This window comes from Copadichromis virginalis, linkage group LG15 (assembly GCF_057382275.1).
Source record: "Copadichromis virginalis isolate Kocher_CV1m ecotype Utaka linkage group LG15, C_Virginalis_male_GT1.1, whole genome shotgun sequence".
Lineage (NCBI taxonomy): Eukaryota > Metazoa > Chordata > Actinopteri > Cichliformes > Cichlidae > Copadichromis > Copadichromis virginalis.
Window position 1 is genome coordinate 19,155,474 of NC_140632.1, and position 18,816 is coordinate 19,174,289.

An 18,816-nucleotide genomic window follows, 5' to 3' on the forward strand; every position below is an offset into this window, starting at 1 on the left:
TCACTGTTCTGTCCTCACTAAGCGTTGTCCTCGTGAACGTAGACTCAGCTATACAGACAGCTAAACACTCTCCTAATCAAAATCCAGGGAACAGGCCAATGTGTTGAGTTGGATGATTTAATAAGGAAAAAGTGTGAAACTGTTGACAAAACCAGAAATAAACCAATAAAAAAGTTGCCTCAATATACAGTATAACAAACACATATTCAAAAATATGAGCACAATATTTATCTGCTTAGTGAGTGCCCGAATAAAACATCAAATGAAATCACACTCATGATCAAAACGTTAAAGAAACCACATGACATATGAGCTAGCTTAACCTTACTAGCTTAGGTTATACATGCATTCAAATTAAATTCTAACTACAAACTATATCACGCCTTCACAACAAATAATAATGCACACAAGTTGTCTCAGTGATAACAAACAATATTACTCACAGATGATGCCGTTTATCAGCTTGTGAAGGCATGGATGGCAACAGATTAACGGAGGTGAAACTGCCTCTGGCTAGATCTTACAGAGTAAAAAAAAACACACACAAACAACCACTAGAGGGCAAACTGCTGCAGAACAGAAAATACCTAATGCCAGCATAGATCTGCTACCAGTAACGGTAAGCTGAAGATATGTCATGCAACGACCAGCGAACTTCGTAACACACTTTCAACATTGCATGTTGACTAAATTCATTGTTAATTATACTTCATGTAGTATTTAACCTAATAAGTTTTTTTTCTTTTTCTTATTCAAGCACTAGTATTTTTCCACTGCGTTTTCCCCCTCCATTATTGTTGTTGCATTTTCACCATTTTGTCTTTAACACAGCAGCTTCACTGCAGAGTTGTTTCTTGTCATGCCAGTTGTCTAAGTTTATTTTACAGTCAGTGTTCTTAAACCCAACCTATTAAATTCACCAGTTACTATGTTGTGTTGTTATTAGGCATTTTTGCTTTTTACATATGAGCTGCAGAAGGAGATTTTTTAAAATCAAGACACTCTTTTAGGAGCTCTTCTAGCCCCTCTCGGTAATCTTCCAAGAAAATAATGACATGTTTTTATTAGGGCAGTGTTTCTTCCTTGAGCCATCAGAATGAAGCATTTTCAGAGCCTTTTTCTGATTTGGTTGAAGAAAGAACTAAATAGGATGGTATTTACAGTGGGGCAAAAAAGTATTTAGTCAGCCACCGATTGTGCAAGTTCCCCCACCTAAAATGATGACAGAGGTCAGTAATTTGCACCAGAGGTACACTTCAACTGTGAGAGACAGAATGTGAAAAAAAAATCCATGAATCCACATGGTAGGATTTGTAAAGAATTTATTCGTAAATCAGGGTGGAAAATAAGTATTTGGTCAATAACAAAAATACAACTCAATACTTTGTAACATAACCTTTGTTGGCAATAACAGAGGTCAAACGTTTACTATAGGTCTTTACCAGGTTTGCACACGCAGTAGCTGGTATTTTGGCCCATTCCTCCATGCAGATCTTCTCGAGAGCAGTGATGTTTTGGGGCTGTCGCCGAGCAACACGGACTTTCAACTCCCGCCACAGATTTTCTATGGGGTTGAGGTCTGGAGACTGGCTAGGCCACTCCAGGACTTTCAAATGCTTCTTACGGAGCCACTCCTTTGTTGCCCGGGTGGTGTGTTTTGGATCATTGTCATGTTGGAAGACCCAGCCTCGTTTCATCTTCAAAGTTCTCACTGATGGAAGGAGGTTTTGGCTCAAAATCTCACGATACATGGCCCCATTCACTCTGTCCTTAACACGGATCAGTCGTCCAGAAAAACAGCCCCATAGCATGATGTTTCCACCCCCATGCTTCACAGTAGGTATGGTGTTCTTGGGATGCAACTCAGTATTCTTCTTCCTCCAAACACGACGAGTTGAGTTTATACCAAAGAGTTCTACTTTGGTTTCATCTGACCACATGACATTCTCCCAATCCTCTGCTGTATCATCCATGTGCTCTCTGGCAAACTTCAGACGGGCCTGGACATGCACTGGCTTCAGCAGCGGAACACGTCTGGCACTGCGGGATTTGATTCCCTGCCGTTGTAGTGCGTTACTGATGGTGACCTTTGTTACTTTGGTCCCAGCTCTCTGCAGGTCATTCACCAGGTCCCCCCGTGTGGTTCTGGGATCTTTGCTCACCGTTCTCATGATCATTTTGACCCCACGGGATGAGATCTTGCGTGGAGCCCCAGATCGAGGGAGATTATCAGTGGTCTTGTATGTCTTCCATTTTCTGATGATTGCTCCCACAGTTGATTTGTTCACACCAAGCTGCTTGCCTATTGTAGATTCACTCTTCCCAGTCTGGTGCAGGTCTACAATACTTTTCCTGGTGTCCTTCGAAAGCTCTTTGGTCTTGGCCATGGCGGAGTTTGGAGTCTGACTGTTTGAGGCTGTGGACAGGTGTCTTTTATACAGATGATGAGTTCAAACAGGTGCCATTCATACAGGTAACGAGTGGGGGACAGAAAAGCTTCTTACAGAAGACGTTACAGGTCTGTGAGAGCCAGAGATTTTCCTTGTTTGAGGTGACCAAAAACTTATTTTCCACCCTAATTTACGAATAAATTCTTTACAAATCCTACCATGTGAATTCATGGATTTTTTTTTCACATTCTGTCTCTCACAGTTGAAGTGTACCTCTGGTGCAAATTACTGACCTCTGTCATCATTTTAGGTGGGGGAACGTGCACAATCGGTGGCTGACTAAATACTTTTTTGCCCCACTGTATGTAACACTTACCTATTCTTTGTGAGCATTCAAAGCACTTTTTACACTGGAAGCCATATTCACACACATACACACACAAACACACAATTATACAGTATAAAACATAGAATATAGTTTTTATCAAGTGAAACCTAAAAATGAGTATCAATTTAAAACCTACCAAAGTAGTGATCTCTCCCCTCCCCAAGTGGCTTACTTGTTTGGATCTATCCTTTAAATTTCGGCCATCTTGTGGCTGCATTTTTTTTGTCTCTCAAAGCATACTTAAGCCACTGATTGAGTGTGCCTGTTTCCAGTTTACAATGGCATGAGTTTGCTAAGGTTATTCTAGTTATTTGTGCATGGTCGTAGTCAATGAACCTCAGATCTTTGATGGGCAACTAATAAGAGACCAATTTGTAAAAGAGAGTTTGCTTTCACTGCTTTGAGATCAATCATGTTATCAATGTTTGGTGGAAATAGAATAAGCATTAAGTAAAACCAGTCCTCTCTAATATATCACCTTAACACAGCGGTCCCCAACCTTTTTTGAGCCACGGACCGGTTTATGCCTGACAATATTTTCACAGACCGGCTTTTAAGGTGTCGCGGATAAATACAACAAAATAAAACTAGTACCAGTACCGAAAAAAAGAAGATTTATTCATAAAAGACCCAGGAAAACAGAGTTAACGATAAAAACGATAACAAAATAACGCTAAAAACCAATAAAACCCCTGAAAACCATACATTTCACACCCGAGCCTCAACTCTCGCAGCCTGGCACCAAACGACTCACGGACCGGTATCGGTCCGTGGCCCGGGGGTTGAGGACCGCTGCCTTAACAGATAAACTCCAGGGCCCGTATCCCTAAAGAATCTTTGTGCAAAAAGTGGCTCCTAGCGGCCAAATTCTAAGAAAATTCTCGAGAGTCATGACGTTTTCTTAGAATTTCCCCTAAAAGTGACATGACAATCCCAGTTAATATAAAAGCTATTCCTCAAGATTCCTAGCGCTTAAAAGGGCTCCTAAGGCGAGATCTGCTAAGAGCAGGGAAGAGGACTTTTAGTGGCTTAGGAGTTCCCCTAAGCAGCTGCACAAAATGGCCAACAGAAGAGGCAGGAGAGATGTCCTGCAAACACTGGATGACAGGGAATTATTGAGATGCTACAGATTGGATCGTGCAGGAATCATGTTTGTGGTGGATCTCCTTAGAGATGCAATTACTTCACCAACTCGACGCCACAACGCTATTACACCGGAGACGAAAGTAATCACAACCCCGAGGTATTTGGCAACCGGGAAAATGCAACAATGCCAGCAGTGATGACTTGGGTCTGCAATCACAGACATTGCTAAAAGCTGAGCCGTGTTACCCTCGTTAAGACCACACTGGACTTGTAACTTTGTGATTTCTACTTCATTAAGGACAGCCTCTTGAGATAGGCCATCTTGTTTTCAACGGGGTCCATATGGGAGTGAAAGTACAAAATATGCCAGCTAGGATATTAATATGAGCAAATAAGACACGAATCATTATTTGAACAGGGTGTAATGAGTTTAAGTTTTCACATATTTTAGATTCTAATGGCTATAACCCCTACAGCTTACTATTCATTTTCCAGATATTTTCTTGAATGTGAAATATTATTTACAATTACAGTCAGCATAAGATTAGAGTGTATAATATGTTTATTGATTTGAGGGTACATCCTTTGCTCATTATCACCAAAAGCTCATTTCCATCAAACTTGTAGGATCAACCAATCACGGCTTTTGAAATGATGACTCATACCTAGCAACGGGGTCAACCACACCTCCTCACTAAGATAGGATTTTCCATCCATTCCTTGCTCAGAGTTCACTGAAAATGTTCTGGAATCACTTCTAAGCTAAAACTCCTGGCAAGGAATTTTTAGGTTAAGTTAGGAGCTCTCTGAGAGGATTCTCAGAATCTTTAGGGATACGGGCCCTGATTTCTAACGAGCTTAGAGAAAGATGTAAAGGAACTGGAATGAAAATTGAAGACGTTTTCAATAACTCATAAACGGCTATGATATGCTGCTAATACTCTTTAAACCCCTGTAGATATTGGCAGTTCAGTATGTTGTTCAGTGCTCCAGCCTTTAATTTAGCTAGTTAATTTTTTTTTTTAGTAATATACTGTATTTTAGCACACTTTTTGAAAACAGTGTAGGCCTGTATTCCTGTTTTTCATTGCTTGTGACTGAATAACTGAACTTACAGCTTGAGCCTCAAGAACTAGTGATGTGCTATACCACTGATTTCCTTTCCGATCCGATACCAACTAAAATTCAGGGTGGTATCGACGATACTGATCCGATACCGATACTTTGTACAAAAACTTAATGTTTCATTGTATTTCATAATACAATATATTATTGTATTATTTTAATTGTAATAATAATATAATAATAGAGCTTTATAATGATTAAAGGACATTAGACTACTTGTTCTTATTGCTAATAATGCAGAATATTCATATAGAAATAACAAAAACCTGAAGTTGTGCGCTATTTGAGCATGTTGCCTGCCTGCAGCACTAAAGGACTCCGCTAGAGACGTCTGTCTTGCCCTAGCAGCACCTGTCCCTCGCCTCCTCTTCAGTTCGCCTCAACATAAGTTCATCATATTCTGTGATATGATTTACCCTGAGGTGTTTGATGAGGTCAGTGGTGTTGCCACAACACCTCACTGTCTTGCCACATATTGCAAACCGCGTCTTGGCTGTTTGTGGAGGTAAAATCGCCAGGGGCTGCGACACATTTATACAGCCGTGTTTCGCATATGACTATGAAAGGAGTAGTCATATGTCTAAATTGGAAGTATGTCTATGAAGGTTCTCAGTCATCCAGGTCATCGTAGTCTAAGGAGCTTGGAAAGAATTGTTTCCATGAAGCACTTGCTGGTGTCTAGTCAAAGGAGTTTTCAAAGAAAAGTGTCTGGACTTCTTTAAGTTGCTTGAAGACGTTTCACCTCTCATCCGAGAAGCTTCTTCAGTTCTAAGGGTCAAATGGTGGAGAGTCCCAGATTTAAACCCAGTGGGAGTTTCCCCCCAAAGAGGGACAAAGGACACCCTGATGATCCTCTACCTAATCACATGAGCAGAGGTGTGAAAATGGGTGTGGGTCACTCCTCTTTCAAACCATCTGTCCTCTCTGTCCATGTGAACATTGGCATCCTCGAAAGAGTGACCTTTGTCCTCCAGATGCAGATGAACTGCTTAGTCTTGTCCTGTGGAGGTGGCTCTTCTATGTTGTGCCATGCGCTTGTGAAGTGGCTGTTTGGTCTCTCCAATGTAGAGGTCTGGGCATTCCTCGCTACACTGTACAGCATACACCACATTGTTAAGTTTGTGTTTTGGAGTTTTGTCTTTCGAGTGAACCAGTTTTGTCTGAGTATGTTGCTGGGTCTGAAGTACACTGGGATGTCGTGCTTGGAGAAAACTCTCCTGAGTTTCTCTGATACACCGGCTACATAGGGGATGACAATGTTGTTGCGTCTGTCTTTCTTATCCTCCCTCGCTGGTGTCTGGCCTTCTTTTCTGTGCATCTTTGCTGACTTTATAAATGCCCAATTAGGATAGCCGCATGTTTTAAGTGCTTCCTTTACATGTGTGTGTTCCTTCTTTTTCCCTTCAGGCTTAGAGGGAACATTTTCTGCCCGGTGGTGTAGGGTCCTAATTACTCCAAGTTTGTCTTCCAGAGGGTGATGGGAGTCAAGGAGGAGGTAATGGTCTGTGTGTGGGGGCTTCCGGTAAACTTCATTGTTGAGGTTGCAATTCTCTTCAATGTGCACAGCGCAGTCCAGGAAAGGCAAACAGTCATCCTTTGTGTCTTCCCTGGTGAACTTGATGTTTTTATCCATGGCGTTAATGTGCGCAGTGAAGGATTCCACTTCTTGTGTTTTGATTTTGACCCAGGTTTTGTCTACATATCTGTACCAGTGGCTGGGTACTGTTTTACCCCGGTTCTTTTTATTCCTCGAGCATCCAGAGACTGCACCGGAGCTCAGTAGTTATTTTCACAAAACCTTTATTCGTCTTTACTCATCTTTTACTCATCTTCATTTAAGCATGCATCTTCTAGAAGTGAAGACGAGGCTGGTGTGTCCCTCTCCAAAAAATCTTCACCGCTTTGTTCGTTACAGCCAGCTTTATAGAGGCGTCCCCATCATAAAACCCCCTACGGTGTGCTGCAAACTCTGTGTCTGTATCTATGTCCACGAGCACATGAATGCCTACATGTGCGCGTTCCCGCGTGTCTATGTGAGTGCTCGTGTGTGACTGTGTACGCATACCTGTGTGTATGTGTGAGTGCACATGAGTGAGTGTGCGTGTGGATGTGTGTGCGTGTGCGTGACAGTTAAAGCACTGTGGGTGTAGGTGACTCCCTAGGTCATAAAACCCATCTCCCTTCCAGACCACAGTTATCCAGTTACAAATGTTGAGACCCCCACCCAAACATTCTCTGGGAAATTTCCACTCAGCATTAACTGCTCTCTGTTTTACTTTCACATTTCAAGTGGGGGAGGGGTCTCCTACAATCTACTCCTAAGTTCACGACACAGTGAGTCCTTTATTATATTGAGGGCAGTGTCTCTACAATAGTTCTACATTCTATGTTAACACATTTCTAAACTCTAAAATAAGCTAAACACTCCTACAGTACTCTCCCTTTAAAAGAGCCAAGAGCCTTTCTTTCCACTTCTTCCATGTAAAGGTTGGGCAGCCATGTTTTTGTCTGTAGAAGCCCTCGTTGTATTTGAAATATGTAGTGGTGAAGCAGAGGTCTAACAGTGTGCAAATCTGATCGGGTGTGAAGTTGGTCCTGTCTTCCAAGGAGCTGTCTTCTTGTAGTCGTTTTCTGATAGTCTCCACTGCCTCTGTGGTGCGTATGCAAGTGAAGAGGGAGACTACATCAAAGGACACCATGGTTTCATCTGGATCTAGGGTAAGTTTCTGGACCTTGTCGGTGAAGTTCTTGATGTGATGTGGGGTGTTCCCCACAAGAGGTGCCAGGATGGTAGCAAGGTGTTTCGAAATGTTGTAAGTGGCTGAGTTTATGCTACTGACAATGGGTCTGAGTGGGACACGCCCCCCCAAGTGGTACCCCAGATACTGTACCTCCCTCCGTCCAGCCTCACACTTCTTCAGGTTGGCCTTGAGCCCCACCTTCCTCAGAGACTCCAAGACAGCAGCCACCCGCTGCACATACTCCACCCAGGTGTTACTATGGATGATGATATCGTCCAGGTAGACAGCAGCATATGCAGCATTCGGACACAGTACCGGTCCATGAGCGTCTGGAAAGTGGCGGGGCTCCAAACAAGCCGACGGAACTGTGACGAATTGGTACAAACTGTACGGAGTGGAGAAGGCCAGTTTTTTCCTTGGGCTATGCAGACAGGGGGATCTGCTAGTAGCCCTTGGTTAAAACCAATGTAGCAGTGCCTAACCGGTACAGGAGCTCGTCGACCTGGAGCATGGGATAAGCATCAAACTGTGGCACGTGTGACAGAACAATTCATCTTGCAATAGTCGACACAGAACCGTATAGACCAGTGTTGGGCAAGTTACTTTGAAAAATTAATTAATTATAGTTACTAGTTACTTCTTCAAAAAAGTAACTAAGTTAGTAACTGAGTTACAAGATTCTAAAAGTAATTAATTACTTGAAAAGTAACTATTGCGTTACTTTAAAAATATGTTTAACATTTTTTCCACGGTATTATTGGCCATTTTTAACAACTTTTGATTTTCCCCCAACATTTCACCTTTAAAAACTATTTACTTTGCTTGTTTGGTATCATCCTTTTCAGCACAACCTAACGTGTCTGAATTTACAGTTATGTTTTCATTTTGACATACTGTATTAACACAATTGATCTAAGCTCTAGCAAGCACTCTCATAAGCCGAGAGTGCTTGCTAGAGCTGTCCTCAGACAGTAAACGTGACGAAACTATTGAGGAAAAAACGCTGCATATTATGCACATATTGTTTATCATGACTCTGGTTTTACGTGGCCTATCAACACAATTTAAAAACTGGTATATATCACCTTGTTGCTTTGTCATCTTGAAGTGGTCATGTGATTGGCTTACCACGACTACTTTATTCTTCCTCAGTCAAACAGCAGCACTCATTGTTTTGCCCCCTTAGCTCCGGGTGTTGTGCCAAAAAGTGATCATCAGGCAGAAAGTGATTGCCGTCCTCGGGAGTGCGCGCAGCTGCTTAAAGCTGTATCACCCCGATAACTTACGTAGACGGCTACTTCCATACAGTACAACTGATGCGGTAAGCTGAAGACAGCTTTAACTGTGGTTGTTGAAAAATAGTAACGCGACCGCACCGCATTTTCTTGTTAGTAACGGTAATGGCGTTGTAACGATAGAAGTAGTAATTAGTTACTGAAAAAAGTAATGCCGTTAGTAACGCCGTTACCGTTACTTGTAACGCCGTTATTCCCATCACCGGTATAGACCCGTCTTTTTTCACAACCAAAACTATGGGGCTACACCAAGCGCTGTGTGACTCTTCTGTTACTCCTGTTTTCAGCATTTTGGCCAATTCTCTCTGAACAATTTGCCTCTTATGCTCAGGTAACATGTAGGGCCGTGAACACACAGTCACGCCAGTCACATGGGTATGGGTTTTGTCATACCCATGTGACCGGCCATTGGGTTGTAATGAGCCACCTGGAAAATAATTTCTTCTAGGCATCAACAACTGGGTGTGTCACAACACGATACAATCTGTTCCTAATCAAAAAAAAAATGAGGAAATGTCAGCGCTGCTTCAGGGCAGACCATCTGACCTCAATTCTTATCACCTGGTCAAAGGCTGAGCATAGGGTGTCATCATGAGTGCTGCCCAAGTGTGGCGGCACTGAGCCTCTCATTCAGCAGGAGCAGACAGAGAGTCCATTCCTCCGCAGTCGCCTGTGACACCTCCAGGAAGGCTTTGGGGTTTTGGGGGGAGCATCATCAGCACTGGCAAAGAGCCAGATTGAGTGGTTTTACAAAACCTTGCTTTGAGACCACACCCTGAACCCGCTTTTCCACTCCTCTCGCCCACCACAGAAACATCTTGTTCATAGTATAATTTTTTTTTAAATACAACTTGTAACTGCATGAAGGTCAGAGCAACCATTCAAATTATTTCAATATTTATTCAAACACATGTATCCTTTAAATTAGACAAGGGACAAATGTTTTTGTGCATGAAAATTTATTTTTTGCTTTAGCATTATTAGGTGTGAATGCGGGGGTGAATGTGAGTGGGAATGATTGTCTGTCTCTGTGTGTTAGCCCTGCGACAGACTGGTGACCTGTCCAGGGTGACAGCTCCAGCGACCCTGAAAAGGATAAGGGGAAGCGAATGGATGGATGGATGCTTTAGCATTATAATAAAATGTGTTGCTGAAACAGTAAAGTAGTTCTACACATTACAAGTGTTGCAGAAAATTATTGAACCTTATTGAAAATTTACTCAATACATCTCATTTGTCTCTTTAAATCATCTCATCATGTCATCAATCATTCAGACACATTTTAAAGCCATAGCAGGTCATGTTAATTAGTTTGTTTTTCAGAGGCGCATAAAGCATTCAACTACAGTAAAGAGTTTTAGACTTTCTCTTTCGGGTGGAAGTCTAGTTAAAAACAACTCTCTCTCGTTTGAGCTGCTCTCGGTTAAAGCGTTGGTTCAGCTTTTCCTGTTGCTGAAGTTGTTTCAGTTGCTGTAGTTGTTGCTGCAGTTCCTGCTCTACCTGCAGTTCTACTCTTTGTCTGCGACGTTGTATTGGGCTGTGGTCAGAGAGAAATGACAATTTAGATCCACATGCAACAAGAGTAGTTGTCAAGCATTTGCAATAATTGTAGAAGCACAAGTTCTTACCGATGGATAGCCTTGTCAGCTGAATAAAAGAAAAAAGAGATGGAAATAATGTAGTATGAATTTGACACAGTATTATACATATAATATTAATGCAGGATGTACAATGCAATTATACCATTCAAAGGGAATGTGCCTGTAGTGTACATCTTACCATACTATAATTCATATAATATAAAACACAGTAATGCAGGATGTATAATGCTGTTACCGTAACTGTAGTGTACAACTTACTTATCCTAAATTAGCTTTGTCTAGAAATGATAATTGAGCTGCGATCATGGTATCTGATACCACGGCCAAAAACCTATTTTTTGCTGATAAAAGACTTTGAGGAAGCTAGCTTATGTTTTTGTGTTAACTGTATTATAGTGAGGAAGTAATGATCACTGGCATTCCTAATTTTAAGTAAACAAAGGTAAAATAAATGAGGCGAGGGTAAGATGTTTCCAATATTAGACAATTTTACAGGTCAACTTTAAATTTTTAAGCCCATAAGCCTCCAGCCAAATCTGACATTAGCTGTTGCTTTTAAATAAAATCAGACACCTCACTTTTTCAGAGAAATTGGTTCTCATCCTCATAAGGTTCCCGTGTAAAAATATGCTATTGTCCAAACTTAAACCTTGGTGTGTTTCTTTCTAAAATTTTAAATGTATTAAATATTTAATGTATATGTATGTGTTTATGGTTATGCATATAGTAAACTTATGATTTACATAGGAAATGCGAGCAAAGAAACTGGTAAACATAGTAGTCCAACATTAAATTAACATTAAACACTGTAATGTTATTACAGTAGTTACACATCTCCATTCGTACATTTTCTACAATTTCTACATAGATGATGATTGTTAGAATACATGAGAACGGGTTACTGTAAAAAAAAAAAAATCCCTGTCATGATGGGTAAAAAAAATCTAAATATCAACAAGATTACCGTTAGAAAGTCCACCGATAATATGGGAAAGAAAGCCTTCCCCAGGTTCAGCCATGAGGACGACCATCGACAGCACAAGGAACAGTATAGTGCACTTCATCCTAGAGATAAGAATCAGAGAAATCCTATTACTTTATTTAAGTTGAATTTAATGGCTCTTTTTGAGTTATCAAGTTTAAGTAGTTTTTTTTTAATTACATACCTTAAATACATACCTTTCTGATTGAGAGGGAATTCAACTGTTGGCTATGGAAAGTAAGTGGTGTAAGGCCTACAAGTAATGATCGCTGTGTGTTTGCACATCTCTTTATATACCAGTTGTTGAATTACTTTATGTGTTGCTTGTGCAATACAGGATGGAAAAAGTAGACTATTACATGGTATTTTGTAATGTACAATGAGCAATTATCTCTGTCAATGAGGTTATGTTTGCATGTGTGTGCGTTTCATTGTTTCTGCCTGTGCGCGGTTGAAAAGTTCAGAATGAATTCTGATACAATTTTGTATGATTGTAGAGTGGTGTTATCTTTGTGTCTTTTATACACCAAGGTCATCAATGTAGTGATTTATTGATGTTCATCTTCTTACGATCAGAATATCCCACTTTTTATTAGCGTCTCTTCATGAAAGAGTTTGCAAGCTCATAGAGTTAGTTACATTTTTTGGTAATTTTGCCAAGAATTAAAAAAAAAGGGAATAAAGTGGAGACTTTCAGCTTCCTTTGACAAAAAAATTTAGATAATTGTTCAGGCATTACCAACATTTTCAAACCCAGTCCCTGATTTCCAGGAGTTAAAAAGTAATTGGAAAACTTACTGACAGATCGATTCACAGCTAGGTGAGATCTGTTCCTTTTTTGTTCCATGGCCAATCAGGCACATAAAATGACTGAAGCTGTGGCACACACCATTTATGATGGTGATCTGATTAAAGAGTTTTTTGAATAATCATTTGAAATATCCATATTTTTTCTGTCTACAATTAGAATGCTAGTATACATAAATAAGTTAGAATGACTAAAGCAAACATAAGATTTTCATTTTGGTCTGTAATAATTCATATTTCCCATCCGTTGACATACATGTAAGGGCAGAACTAGGAATAGGATTTAGGAGCTAGTTCTCGTAGAGAGGTTCAGTTCTCAATAGTTCACTTCTTTGGAATGGTTTGTCTGCTTGCCTGTCAATCCGGCTTATCGGTTCCAGATGCACTTGTGTTACAATCACTTGATTTAAGTTTGTCTGCTGAAGGGAGAAAAATTATGTCTGAAGTGTAGTGGTGTGCGGATTCTTCCGATACCAGTAATTTATGTTCTAGAATCGATTCTCATATTAAAATATCGATATTTTAGTACTTTGGGGTAAATTTGTAGTTTTTCATTAACAGGAACACAGTGGAAAGAAACTATATCGTTCGGATCATCTAAACTGGAAGAAACTACTTCCTCTTACGCCTTTCATAGTCATATGCGAAATAGGGCTGTATAAATGTGTCGCAGCCCATGGCCAGTGTTGCCAACTCCTCAGTAAGGAAAATCAGTCAGTCTGTCTGTCTCTGTGTGTGTGTGTGTGTGTGTGTGTGTGTGTGTGTGTGTATGTATATATATATATATATATATATACACACACACACACACACACACACATATATATATATATATATATATATATATATATATATTAGGGGTGCAACGATACACAAAATTCACGGTTCGGTTCGATACTTTGGTGTCACGGTTCGATATTTTTTCGATACAAAAAAAATGTTCATGCCTTTTTAATTTGTCATTTATTAAAATTATAAATATATATTTTAACTCAAAAGTACAGTTTTTAAATTTAACCCTAACCCTTGTGCGCGTTTTTTATTTTGACAGCGAATGTGCACCTGCGGACCACTTATGTGCAGCCCTGGTTATTTAGCTCGTCATATTGCAGCCACAGAAATTATTTTGTCCATGAAACCATAAAGCTGCACTTTCTTTTTGCCTTATAGTCTCATTTGTCATAACTTCTCCGTTTTGTGGTAAGCTTTTCTTTGGCTGTCACTTCTTCACCCCGACCTGTCTTATTTGGCTCAGCAGAACTAAAATATATATACTGCTACTTTTACACACGGACTCACATAAGCTCAGCGATTCTCTGCGCGATCAACCTCTCACATGTTTAAGCTTGCTGCGGGAGATTTCACTTGTCATGTTTGCATAGTAAGCTAACGATTAATAAGACGATGTCAGAGGAATTGGTGCACAAATTATCATCACTCACAGATCAGTGCTGTCATTGCAAAGTGAAAGCAAAAAAACAAGCGCAAATTCAAACGCGACTTCAATATGTCACATATTGACAGTGGCTCACCGATGCCAATGACATAATTACCCAGCTACATTTCTGAAAGAATGCAAAAGCATTGACATATATTTTTCCTACAATAGCCCGACGGGCAGGAAAGAGATAGATTTTTGTAGCCCGACTGGAAAGATCGCTAGCTCCAGGACGTCAGGCTAGCGATTTTGCAAGCCCTGTATCTGATTGAGGAATCACTCATCTTTGGAAAAGAGAGTTTATTACAGAGAAATGTCTCTTTCCAAAATAAAAGCTATACTATCCGCTTCTTCTGGGCTATATTCTCAGCAGCATAAGGAGAATCACGTGCTAACAGCTGTCTAAATGACTCGGCTAAAGTTAGTAGCATGCTTGTTGTTTTTGTCTTTGCACTAGGATGATGTCGGCGTAAATGTGCAGTCATATTCGTTGTGTTCCCACTAGTGCTTTCAGGTTAATCTCGTTGAAATGACCTTAACGCCACAACACGGCAAATCTCCGTTAACGAGCTACCGCCGATCGCCCCGTGCATGGGGCTAGACGGCCAACACATTAACAAGCTAACTGCGCTAACACACTAGTTCACACCAATGTAATTAAGCATTGCATGGCACATCCAACATACTGTTTTACTTTAGTCCATGACTCGCTTACCTTCAGGGTCATACGTCACATGAAAACCAAAATAATTCCAAACGCCAGATCTGAATGAGGGTGGGGGAGGTCCATCTTGCAAGGAGAGCTTAACTTCTGTCTCGCTAGCTTGCCCTGCGCTCTTCCTTCTGACTATGCTGTCTGTGTTGAGCGCTCAGTGGATCTGCGCTCGACAGTGCAGCCTAGGCGGAGTAGTCGAACACAGATTCACTGAGCGCTCAACACAGACAGCATCGTCAGAAGGAAAGTTGATAAAATAAATTACAAATGTTGTATTGTTCGATACATATGCGTACCGAACCGAAAGCACTGTATCGAACGGTTCAATATCGATACGAATATCGTTGCACCCCTAATATATATATATATATATATATATATATATATATATATATATATATACACACACACACACACATATATATATATATATATATATATATATATATATATATATATATATATATATATATATATATATATATATATAGCAGCTGGATAGTGTAGTGGTTAGGCTACACGCCTTTGGACCAGAGGTTCGCAAGTTGGATTCCCGCCTGGGGCGTAAGGGTCCTAAGGCTAGACGCCCTAAGCTAAGCAAGCCTACAGACATGAGCGAGACAGATAAATATGAAGGCATGCCGGCTCGGACGTCGCCCAGATCAACAAGGTCCGCGTCAGGTGTTGAGGAACCAGGGCACCCTGACGAGAAGTGGGCTACCCGAACAAGAAGGCATCGGTGGGCAAGAGACGAAAACAGGGCATTGTTGGAATACTACTACGCAAGTAACCCTGGCGGGACCTATGGATTCTTCGATACCCAACATCCACAATGACGGCGAAACAACTAGTAGCTCAGTGTTACAACATTCGAAAGAAGGGACTGCTCTCACAGCTAGAGATTGATGAGGTACAACATGAATGCTACGGCAAGGGGGAGCCAGGACGCCAGGTCAGGTCACCCCCACCCGAGATTGGGTACCAAGCCCCAAGTGTGATAGGAGAAGGATCGTTGAGTCCGAGAGGAACTGACCTGAAAGATAGGATCATGGCCAAGCTTGAAACCTGGACCCCCGTAGCCGGTTACCAAGATTACATGAAGTACCTTTAGAAGGTCTGCTAGATGATGTTAATGCAGCACTACGGACGATACCTAGAACCACGATTACCGACACTAACAAGCTGATCTACAATACGGCAGCAGTGATCAGTGAGATGCTTGGCTACAAGTTGAACAGCCACAAGGGGCAGTACCCTCCATGGAGAAGGAGGCTAGAGGCTAAGATCAAGGTAGCACGGAGTTGTCGGAGTTGCAGAAAGAAAGAAAAAAAAATACACAGAAACATTGGAAATCAGTTTTTGGCAGGCAATCACTTTTTGGCACAACACCGGCAAAAGTGACCCAAAATAGGCACTTTCAATTAGGAGTTACTTTGTGTGTGTGTGTTTATACGTAGTTGGACCACACATCACAACAGTGGTGTGTGGTTGGAGGATGTGTTTGTGCGGGGGGTGGCGCAAACATCTTTCTTGTAAAACAAAGGGGGGCATAGTAAAAAAAAGTTTGGGAACCACTGCATTAAGTAAACAAGCTCTGTGCAATTTATCATCTGAACAGATAAGTTCCTGATTTCTAACCAGGTTGCTCATCATGTGAATTGGAATCCAGTGTGAAGACCTTTTTTTTTTTTTTTTCTTAAATTTTATTTCTGCATTTAAATTAAACATAACATGCTTATACAAATCAACCGAGAACAATTACTGTCTTTAACATTTGTGAACTTATAAGCATGAAAGGAAAAAAAAAAGAGAAAAAAAAAAAAAGAAAAAGAAAAAAAAGAAGAGGAAAAAAAACAACCAAAAAAAAAAAAAAAAAAAAAAATTATAACAATATTAACAAAATAAAGAGTGAAATAGACTAAAAAATAAATAAATAATAATAATTCACGTGGAGTGTGAGGCATAAATTATGATCAGTTATTCTTTTAAGAATTCTAGAAATGGTTGCCAAATCATACAAAAACTCGCCAGTTTCCCCTTTCTATCAAATCTTATCTGCTCCACCCTGGCCACAGACACCATCTCATTAAGCCACCTGTTAAAACACGGGGCCGAAGAAGACCGCCACTGTAAAAGAATAAGTTTCTTTGCAGCCAGCATACCCATTGTAATTATCTGTTTTTGTGAAAAGGAAAAAGATTCGACTGATGCAAATGATCCAAGTATAGCCAATGTACCATCACGTGGTATTTTTTTCCTAAATTGGTTTGAAAACCACATAAAAATCTGGCTCCAAAAAGCATTCAAAACAGGGCAATGCCAAAATAAATGTGCAAGGGAACCTTCACCAACTTTACATCTGTCACATAAGGGAGATACAGAATTATAGATCCGGTTAAGTTTGAGTTTAGAAAAGTGTAGTCTATGAATGACTTTAAACTGGATTAGTTTATATCTGGCATTTATTGAGCCTTTCTGAATATTAGACAAACAATTTGACCATTGCTCTTCAGACAGAGAGACCCCGAGGTCTTCAGCCCATGTTTTCCTAATTCGGTCGGAATCAACTGGGATTGTAAAGCACTTAACAAACTGAGATATCAAATGTTTAAAATTTGCTTTCCGAATTATATCAAAGTAAGTATAACTTCGTGGCTTCAGTGGAAAGTCTGAAAAGTTTTGTTGAACAAAATTCCTTATTTGAAGATAACGAAAAAAATGTGATTGAGGTAACTGAAACTTTTCTTGAAGTTGAAGGAAGGACATAAATTTGTCATCTGTATATAAGTCCTCAATGTATTTCAATCCCTTTTCCCCCCATTCTAAAAACACCCTATCCATTTTACCTGGTTTAAACACGTAGTTATGTATTATTGGCATTCCTACTGAAAAATCAGGTAGTTTGAGAGATTTCCTAATTTGACTTAATATCTTTAAGGAGTGTTTAACAACAAAATTACGACTGAGCGAATTATTACAAGAACCCGTGTTAGAAAACAATAAGACCGGTAATGAGGCTTCAGATACTGTTGTTGCCTCTACCTGGAGCCAGATCGGAAGCTTGTCATGACAATAATCAATAGGTGAACCCCACTGCCAGTACAATAGAGCTCTTGAATTTGCTGCCCAATAATAATGTCTAAACACAGGGAGACCTAACCCCCCGCAGGAAGTGTTTTTTTGAAGATGAGCCATGGATATCCGAGGGGGTTTTCCTGCCCAAATGAATGAGTGAATCAATGAATCAAGCTGCTTAAAAAATTTAACTGGCAAATGAATAGGAAGGTTTTGAAAAAGATATAAAAATCGTGGCAAAGACACCATCCTAACTGCATTTATTCGACCGATCAGAGACAGAGGAAGCAGTTTCCATTTTCTAATATCCTCTTTGAGCTTATCCAACATTTCCAGGAAATTCAATTTATAAAGGAGTTTGGGATTTTTAGAGATCTTAAGACCAAGATAAGTAAAAGACATAGTTACTAATTTGAATGGGAGTGCGCTGAGGAACTTTGGGCATAGATTATCTGTTATTGGCATAAATTCAGATTTATCCCAATTAATCATATATCCTGATAATTTACCAAAGTATTTAATACAATTTAAAAGATTAGGGAATGAGATTTCTGGTTTGGAAAGGCAGATCAGTAAGTCATCTGCATACATATTAACAAGACTTTCCACCTTCCCAAATTTAACTCCCTGTATACCTGGGTGGTTTCTTATGTTAATGGCTAGGGGCTCCAGGGCTATATCAAAAAGAAGCGGTGAGAGGGGATCCCCCTGTCTCACCCCGCGTTGTAATTGAAAGGGAGAGGATTTATCTGTCACGGTCCGGGGCAGCGGCCGTGTGGAGAGCGGAAGGAGGACTCAAAACGCAGCACTTATTCAGGTGTGAGGGTGATTTATTGATAATATCCAATATAAAGTGGGGATGGTAAAACAGAACTAAGGATGAACTAACTGGGAGAAACTACACAAAGAAATAGCAAACCTGAGCATGAAGGGAGAACAGCAGGGAGAGCACGCAGGGGATTACACCAGGTATGAACACAGACAACGCGACGAGGAGCAGAGGAAATCACACACTATAAGTACACAAAGAGACACTGGGAAATCACACACAGGTGGGGGAAACAGCTGGACCTGATTAACCTGACGAGACAGGGGAACACTAACACCAGGGACCAACAGAGGGAGCACAAACCCAGAACCCAGTGTCTAAAATCCCAAACACAAACCATCCCA

At 40.4% G+C, this 18,816-nt stretch overlaps 1 protein-coding gene and 1 long non-coding RNA gene across 3 annotated transcripts in view; one reads left to right on the top strand and one right to left on the bottom strand.

Annotated features, from left to right (window-relative positions):
* LOC146692277 (exostosin-1) overlaps positions 1–18,816 on the top strand; it is a 371,232-nt gene that overhangs the window by 207,824 nt on the left and 144,592 nt on the right. The gene's annotated exons all lie outside the window — the stretch shown is intronic.
* LOC146692281 (uncharacterized) lies at positions 9,979–11,931 on the bottom strand. 2 transcript variants are annotated; one of them, XR_014915161.1, is made up of 4 exons: positions 11,806–11,931; positions 11,591–11,691; positions 10,654–10,672; positions 9,979–10,544 (listed from the first exon to the last, which is right to left on the bottom strand). It is a non-coding gene; the product is annotated as an uncharacterized LOC146692281 (long non-coding RNA). The 2 variants fall into 2 exon arrangements; XR_014915160.1 differs by having other exon boundaries at positions 9,979–10,562.